This window comes from Rattus norvegicus, chromosome 4 (assembly GCF_036323735.1).
Source record: "Rattus norvegicus strain BN/NHsdMcwi chromosome 4, GRCr8, whole genome shotgun sequence".
Taxonomy (NCBI): Eukaryota; Metazoa; Chordata; class Mammalia; order Rodentia; family Muridae; genus Rattus; species Rattus norvegicus.
Genome location: NC_086022.1, coordinates 114,917,940 through 114,927,391, shown reverse-complemented (window position 1 = coordinate 114,927,391; position 9,452 = coordinate 114,917,940).

Below are 9,452 nucleotides of genomic sequence, written 5' to 3'. Positions count from 1 at the left end.
TGCTTATGCTTAGGTACATGTAAGTGCAGAGACCTTAAAGTCCGGAAGTGTTTGTTGGAATCCCTGAAGCTGAAGTTTTGGGAGACTGGGAGCTGCCTGAACTGGGCACTAGAATAGAATCCAGGTAATCTGGAATTAGGTCCTTAGAACCACTGAGCCACCTTTCCAGTCTTTTGAACAGCATCTCACCAACCTTGATTTGTATTCATTTACAAAACTGTCAGGGGATGCCTAATTCTTGGTCATTTATGAGTCCCCACCACCACCACCAAAGTCCCAGTTGGTGACAGTTACATTTCAGTCTCCAGGGAAGAAAATAATGGAGGACACTCCTCAATTGCCCAGTAAAATATAGTTTTATTTAGTCATAAAGGCTCACTTAATACTTCAAGGAAGAACATTAAATCACCTACCAGTTTCTTTAAATAATGAGCATACTAATTAATATTAGTGCGGCTGATACATGGTAAATATTTTAGAAGGAATTAATTTGTTACCTGTCATAATCTTATGTATTCTGTTATGGGATAAATCACTTCAAAAGGTTAAGTGTGAACTGGGAGTAGTTTGTGAATATTTGCAAACAATTTATCTCACATAATAGTCCATAAATAATTTGTGATTTATATGTTACCACATACTTGGGATATTCTGTTTCCCATAAATATCTGAATTCCTGGAAATTTATTTAAATGCTACTGGAATTGATAAATTCCAGTTTATTACAACTGTAAAGAATGGGGAAGGCTCAGGAAGATTTTACCTATTTGTTTTCATTTTGTTTTGGTGAGTTGTTTAGAGGGGGTGAGTATTAATGCTTAGATTGCTGAATATCAATCATCATGAGTAATTTATAAAACCAAATGAAGGCTATTTCAGAATAATGCTTTTGGAAATGGACATCTATGCATTTTTCAAAGGGCATGAGTTTGGGAGGAAGATGAGTTGGAGCAACTTCTGGGGAAAAGGAAGGAGAAAATTGGTGTAAGATATAGTCAATTTCAGCATCTCAGTGTAGGAGAATTTCAAGAATATGAAAATTATTTTAGGAAAGAAGGTATTTTCTAGGAGAAAACTCAATGTTCTCTTTTCAAAATCACTTCATAAAATTTCATTACAGCATAAAAGATTCAAAACAAAACAATATTACTCCACAATTTCCATCACACCACTTTTGAAAATGTTTTTAATTTTACTTTAACATATATATATAATACATATATATGTGTGTGTGTGTGTGTGTGTGTGTGTGTGTGTGTGTGTTATCTGCATGTATGTCTGTCCACAGAGGTCAGAAGAACGTTGCCATGTGGAACTGAACCTGGGATTGAACCAGGATCCTCTGGAAGAACATCCAGTATTATTAACCACTCCCCAACCCTGTGAATTACTTCCTTATGATATTATCTTAAACTCATTTTATGTAATTTTTAAAAACAAATTGCCATCATCATAGCACTTTTGAATGATAGCAATCTTTCTTGTGGGTATCTGAGTTTTCACACACACACACACACACACACACACACACACGCACACGCACACACACGCACACGCACGCACAATTTCATATATACCATTAAAATAATACAGAAAATCTCAAACAAGCAAGTGTCACCAGAGAAGATGTACATCACTAAGATTTGGACAGATATCTCCCAGTTTATGATTTTTTTTAATGAACTGTATTTTATTTATTTTTCCCATTGGAGAGCTGGTCTTCCCCTAGGGAAAATTCTGATTCATAGTCTGAGGTCCCCTAAGAAAAAACTAGCAAATTATAAAGTGCAGTGTGTGAGAGGTTTTTTAATTTTGACATTTTTAGTTGCAATCTGTATTTAGGGATATATTTCTATTACCATCAATTGCTTCCATATACCTTTATTTTAAAGATATTTCTATTTATACTTTGAAAATATTTGCATGTGTACAATGTATATTGATCAGATCCATTTGCTAGTGGCTTCCTCCAGCTGCTCCTGGTGCCCTCAACACAATCTCCAACGCATGTCCTCTATTTAAGAAATTTTTATTAAAAACACTTGAATTCCCTGAGTAATACTTATATGGTCTGGGGCACTGGCAACCTTCCACATCCTCTCCCCAAATGAGAGTGATTCTCTGTCCTCAAAAGCCATCAACTGCCAACAGTTCCTCCCCTAGTAACCAACTGACAATCGTTCCCCCTCTAGTTAGTGGCATACACTTTACTGTTTTGTTTTGTTTTTTTTTGTCCTTATCTTATCATACACTTTGCCTTTAATGTGTGATAATGCTCCACAAATTAGCATCATTAGGAGATACTAGGAATTGTGCCTTCAGTTTCCATCATTCTCATCTAGAAGGATCTGAAGACCAAATAGAGCCTCTGTTCCTTGATTTTTTTAATTTGTTTATTTGTTGTTGTTTTTTGTTTTTTGTTTTATCTTTGACTCTCAGATTTTTTTGAGGGGGTGAATTACCATTGATTCCACCCTTAGGAGATCTTCCCAGCCTTTGTTGTGTAGTTGTTGTTTTTATTGTTATTCAGTATATGCACTAATTTCACTAAGTAATAGGTAGTTGATCAAATCAAGACACAGTACATCATATTTTCTCAGTGATAGCATGACTGACATCTTGTGGTGGGCTTTCTTGCTCATTATTTACATGGTTTACAGTATCTGTCTCTTGTTAACATGACCAAGTATCTGACAAGAAAGAACATAAAGGAAGGAAGAGTTTACTCTCTTCAGGGTTTAGGTGGTGTCCTACTACTATATCTGTTGTGTGATAAAATAGCCCAATCAAGGCAGGGGTTTGTTTTGTCTTATAGGTCAAGAGTAGCATCATCACAATGGGGAGGTCAGGGAAGCAGAAGCATGGGATGGTTGGTCACTTTGCACCCACAGTCAAGAAGCAGAGGGTGATAAATATCTTTATTTATGCAGTCTAGTCTAGGATTTCATCTCAAGGGATGGTGCCACCCACAGTAGATAGATCTTCCCACCTCAACCTATCCAAGGTAATTCCCTCCTAAACTTACCCAGATGCAAATCTCCCAGATGATTCTACAGTTCATTGAATTGACTGAAATTAACCATCACAAGGATATAGACTGTCCTGCAGAGAAAGGCTGGTTGTGGGAGTGCGCAGGTGGGACCCTTCAATTCTCATCTTTGGCAGAGAGAAGGATGAAATAATAGCAAGTGTTGATAGGCTATAATCAAGGTTTACCCTAGTACCCTATTATCTCCAGCAAGGCTCAATCTCTTAAAGGTTCCATGGTCTTTCCAAACAGCATCAACCCTGTGTACCAAGAGTTCAGACACATGAATTTACTGGGAACATTTCACATTGAAACCACTACAATGAATACAGCCATTAAAATGTTTTTAGATGTAACTCTCCTCCAAGAAGCAAATAATCTGAAGCTGAGAACTCAGAAGCCACTGTCAGATGTAAGGAGACGTGTAAATAGAAGGAGATACTAAAAACACGCAAAATTGAGAAGTCAAAAAGAGCCTTACAGTAAACCTTTTTTGGCCCATCTGCTGCACTTCTGCTTTTGCACAGCTTACAAATGCCTTAAAACAACACACTCCCCAAAACTACCACATATGGAGAGATGCGGCACCCTTGTTGTGAGCCATGTGGCTGATTCACCTGAGAGATGCTGGCTGTGACTTTCTTCCTTTTTTCTATTCATTCATGCATGCAAGCATATCTACATGATGTGTTTGTGTGATCTCATGGACCACAGAGAGCTTGTGGAGGTCAGAGGACAACTTAGTGTAAAGAGAATTTCCTCCTCCTATATTTATGGAGATTCTAGGGCTCAAATGCAGGTCATCAGGCTTGAGCAGCAAGGCTTATTACCTGCTAAGCCATCTCACTGGCCTCTGTTACAGACTTTCTTTATTCACAAATGAAGGATTATTATTTGTTGATTCTTTTGTAAAATAGGACAATATTACTCAAAAACAGCAGGCGTAACACACTGAGATACTGCTTAAATATAAAAAGCTTAAAACACTGGGGTTGACTGTAAAATAGATGAAAGTGAGATTATGTTTACAGGAATAAGCCAAGAACTAAAGGACAAATACAGTGTGATTCTCATTTGTCTGTGGAATCTAAACAGTGAGTCTCATAGCAGGTCAACACAGGATAGAGGTTGATAGACTCTGGAAAGGGGAATTAGTTGGAGGGACAGAAAGCAGCTCACTAATGGACATGACCACACAGAGGAGGAACTGGCTCTGATTTTCTTTCTTGCTTTTTATTGGCTCAGACACATTGTACTTGGTTCCAGACGGGCATTTTCACAGAATAGTGTACCTATTTTTAACATTTCCACTTGCCATTAGTCTCCTTGGTTCCTCAATGCACGTTTTGTTCTAGCTTCGTTTCACACATGCATTCATAATACATAGAGATACAAGTAAAAGGAAATGTAGGATTAGTGGACTGTAAGAGGAAGCCTCCTCCTTGGTTAAGCTAAAGGTTGAAGCCCTGGAGATCCTGAAGGGATCATAGGAACTTTGCCTGCTCCTGACACCAGGTGGGAAACATGCTGCTGGCAGGAAACAGATTGGAACTTCAACTGGTTGAAGTCCTTATGGAACTTCTGCACAAACTACAGACACATCTACCATATCACCAACTGTTTCAACTTCTGAGTGTTTACTAAAGGTTTCAACATCATCATATCACACGGATGCCTGCACAGCAAAACTCACATCAATACTCACAACAGTCAAGCAGTGGAAAAACTTAGTTACACAGCAGAAAAGGAATGGATAAATACAGTCTGGTATACGTAAAGGTTAGAATGACATTAGGTCATTTTTAAGGAAATGCATGTAACTCAAGTGCATTAAGCAAATAAGTCAGACTCAGAAATACAAATATCAAATGTTTTCTTATGGGTTATGGGTCCGGAGTCTGCTCTGACACAGGGCCTGGCCTCTTGGGGAGGTAGAACTTTGTGTTTATCCTATGCCGTCCCCGGGTGGGGGTGCTGGGATGGAGGGAAGAGCCAAGGCACTCCTCGGGGTAGAAAAGCACTCTGAGGAGTGAGAAAGCCTGAGCTGGTTCTGGGGCCTGCGATGAGGCCAGAACCATGGGGATATCCAAGCTCTACTGGGAGTCACAGAAGAGCAAAGAAAAAAAGTCCAGGGGACACAGGCTGCATCTGACCAGGGGCTGCAGGGGGGAAAGAGGGAGCTAAGGCTCGTCCAAGTAGAGAAAGTCCTTGGCTTGACAGGCATCAGGCTTGGTGGTAGTTGCGGCTGGGAGTGCAGAGAGGTCTTCTACAAGAGACTAGACTGTGGCTCTGTAGAGGATAGCCTTCTCCATTGCTCACCACTGCAGATCTTAATAAAAAGAGACAGTCTATCGTTTCAAACCATTTATTGTCACAGTGGAAGATGGATGAGTCAAATCATACCCCACTTCTCAGAGTGGATCTGAAATTAGTACCTTTTGCAAAGAGGAATGCCTGGGTAGGGAATCTTAAATGGCAATGTCCTCCAGACCTCTAAGTACCTCATTAGCATGGAGATCTGTCTTGTGCCTAAGTGGCCTGTGGATTTTTCCTATTGTCTTGGTCTGAGATGTTAGGGATGCCTCATCCACATTGCCCTTATGTGACTGATGGCCACAAATCTACAGGGGAGGGGATGGGGTGGGGTGGATTGAGACTACCAGTAGTATGTTCCCTTTTCTTGCATCTCATCCAATGTATGTTTCTTAATGCTTGTTGTTCTAACTGGTGTGAGAAGAAATCTCCTGAAGATTTTCAAGTTTTGTTGAATATAGGTTTTTGTAGTAAGATCTGATGATTTTTTGAATTTCCTCTGAATCTGTTGTTATGTCTCCCTTTTCATTTCTGATTTTGTTAATTTGGACGCACTCTCTGTGTCCTCTCGTTAGTCTGGCTAAGGGTTTATCTATCTTGTTGATTTTCTCAAAGAACCAACTTTTGGTTCTGTTGATTCTTTCTATGGTCCTTTTTGTTTCTACTTGGTTGATTTCAGCTCTGAGTTTGATTATTTCCTGCCTTCTACTCCTCCTGGGTGTATTTGCTTCTTTTTGTTCTAGATCTTTTAGGTGTGCTGTCAAGCTGCTGACATATGCTCTTTCCTGTTTCTTTCTGCAGGCACTCAGCGCTATGAGTTTTCCTCTTAGCACAGCTTTCATTGTGTCCCATAAGTTTGGGTATGTTGTACCTTCATTTTCATTAAATTCTAAAAAGTTTTTAATTTCTTTCTTTATTTCTTCCTTGACCAGGTTATCATTGAGTAGAGCATTGTTCAATTTCCAAGTATATGTGGACATTCTTCCTTGATTGTTATTGAAGACCAGTTTTAGGCCGTGGTGGTCCGATAGCACGCATGGGATTATTTCTATCTTTCTGTACCTGTTGAGGCCCGTTTTTTGACCAATTATATGGTCAATTTTGGAGAAAGTACCATGAGGAGCTGAGAAGAAGGTATATCCTTTTGCTTTAGGATAGAATGTTGTATAAATATCCGTTAGGTCCATTTGGCTCATGACTTCTCTTAGTCTGTCTACATCTCTGTTTAATTTCTGTTTCCATGATCTGTCCATTGATGAGAGTGGGGTGTTGAAATCTCCCACTATTATTGTGTGAGGTCCAATGTGTGTTTTGAGCTTTAATAAGGTTTCTTTTACATATGTAGGTGCCCTTGTATTTGGGGCATAAATATTTAGGATTGAGAGTTCATCTTGGTGGATTTTTCTTTGATGAATATGTAGTGTCCTTCCTTATCTTTTTTGATGACTTTTAGTTGAAAACTGATTTTATTTGATATTAGAATGGCTACTCCAGCTTGCTTCTTCTGACCATTTGCTTGGAAAGTTGTTTTCCAGCCTTTCACTCTGAGGTAGTGTCTGTCTTTGTCTCTGAAGTGTGTTTCCTGTAGGCAGCAGAATGCAGGGTCCTCGTTGCGTATCCAGTTTGTTAATCTATTTCTTTTTATTGGGGAGTTGAGGCCATTGATGTTGAGAGATATTAAGGAATAGTGGTTATTGCTTCCCGTTATATTCATATTTGGATGTGAGGTTATGTTTGTGTGCTTTCATTCTCTTTGTTTTGTTGCCAAGACGATTAGTTTCTTGCTTCTTCTAGGGTATAGCTTGCCTCCTTATGTTGGGCTTTACCATTTATTATCCTTTGTAGTGCTGGATTTGTAGAAAGATATTGTGTAAATTTGGTTTTGTCGTGGAATATCTTGGTTTCTCCATCTATGTTAATTGAGAGTTTTGCAGGATACAGTAACCTGGGCTGGCATTTGTGTTCTCTTAGGGTCTGTATGACATCAGTCCAGGATCTTCTGGCCTTCATAGTTTCTGGCGAGAAGTCTGGTGTGATTCTGATAGGTCTGCCTTTATATGTTACTTGACCTTTTTCCCTTACTGCTTTTAATATTCTTTCTTTATTTTGTGCATTTGGTGTTTTGACTATTATGTGACGGGAGGTGTTTCTTTTCTGGTCCAATCTATTTGGAGTTCTGTAGGCATCTTGTATGCCTATGGGTATCTCTTTTTTTAGGCTAGGGAAGTTTTCTTCTATGATTTTGTTGAAGATATTTACTGGTCCTTTGAGCTGGGAGTCTTCACTCTCTTCTATGCCTGAGGATCCAGCTATACCTCTCTTGGGCATATACCCAAAAGATGCCCCAACATATAAAAGAGACACGTGCTCCACTATGTTCATTGCAGCCTTATTTATAATAGCCAGAAGCTGGAAAGAACCCAGATGCCCTTCAACAGAGGAATGGATACAGAAAATGTGGTACATCTACACAATGGAATATTACTCAGCTATCAAAAACAACGACTTTATGAAATTCGTAGGCAAATGGCTGGAACTGGAAAATATCATCCTGAGTGAGCTAACCCAAACACAGAAAGACATACATGGTATGCACTCACTGATAAGTGGCTATTAGCCCAAATGCTTGAATTACCCTAAATGCCTAGAACAAATGAAACTCAAGACAGATGATCAAAATGTGAATGGTTCACTCCTTCTTTAAAAGGGGAACAGGAATACCCTTGGCAGGGAAGAGAGAGGCAAAGATTAAAACAGAGACTGAAGGAACACCCATTCAGAGTCTGCCCCACATGTGGCCCATGCATATACAGCCATCCAATTAGACAAGATGGATGAAGCCAGAAGTGCAGACCGACAAGAGCTGGATGTAGATCGCTCCTGAGAGACACAGCCAGAATACAGCAAATACAGAGGCGAATACCAGCAGCAAACCACTGAACTGAGAATAGGACCCCCGTTGAAGGAATCAGAGAAAGAACTGGAAGAGCTTGAAGGGGCTCGAGACCCCATATGTACAACAATGCCAAGCAACCAGAGCTTCCAGGGACTAAGCCACTACCTAAAGACTATACATGGACTGACCCTGGACTCTGACCTCATAGGTAGCAATGAATATCCTAGTAAGAGCACCAGTGGAAGGGGAAGCCCTGGGTCCTGCTAAGACTGAACCCCCAGTGAACTAGACTGTTGTGGGGAGGGGGACAATGGGGGGAGGGTGGCGAGGGGAACACCGATAAGAAAGCGGAGGGGGGAGGGGTATGTTTGCCCAGAAACTGGGAAAGGGAATAACACTCGAAATGTATATAAGAAATACTCAAGTTAATAATAAAAAAAAAGGAAAAAAAAAGAAATCTCATTGTCTTTTAATTTGTACTTTTCTGAAATGTAGCTCTGGTTTTCTATAGCCTAGTAGGACACTGCTGTTTACAGAATTGTATGACATATTTTGAAATTACTAAAAAGTTCCCAACACATGAATGTGACTAATGTCTGAAGAGATAGAAGTGTTTATAGCCTTGATTTCATTTGTATGTGCTTTGTGTACAGATCATATTTTAAAATGTAGCTTTGAAAGATTGATATCAATAATAATTTTGTTAATTAGAACTTAATTTTGCTTTGCAAAGAAAATACATAGACTGAACCAAAACATATTCAATCCGTTCACACATACATTCATGCATTCAACAGGGCCAGGTTAGGTGTGGGTGTTGGTGATACAATTCTAAGCAGAAATGCTCTTTGTCTTCACAGAAATTAGAGTTTAGGAATGAAAAATAAAACTCCTTAAGTAACCTACATAATTTATAAAGACTACAAATAAATGTTTATTTATAAACAGTGAGCTCTTGTGAGAAAAATACCCATAGGCTTGCAGGTATGACTGAGGCCAAGCTTTAGAAACTGAAGTTTTTTACTCCTATTCCATACTGTATATAAGCAAGATAACGGTGTAATATTTATCCTATCATTTCCATTTGTTTTAATACTTTAAAACTATAAAACTTTACCGAATAGTGACTTTTTTTGACAGAAGCAGCAGAAAGAAAGAAAACTATCCAAAGGGCCCAACCAAACACTACTAACTCCAATTTGTATCCATCTTATC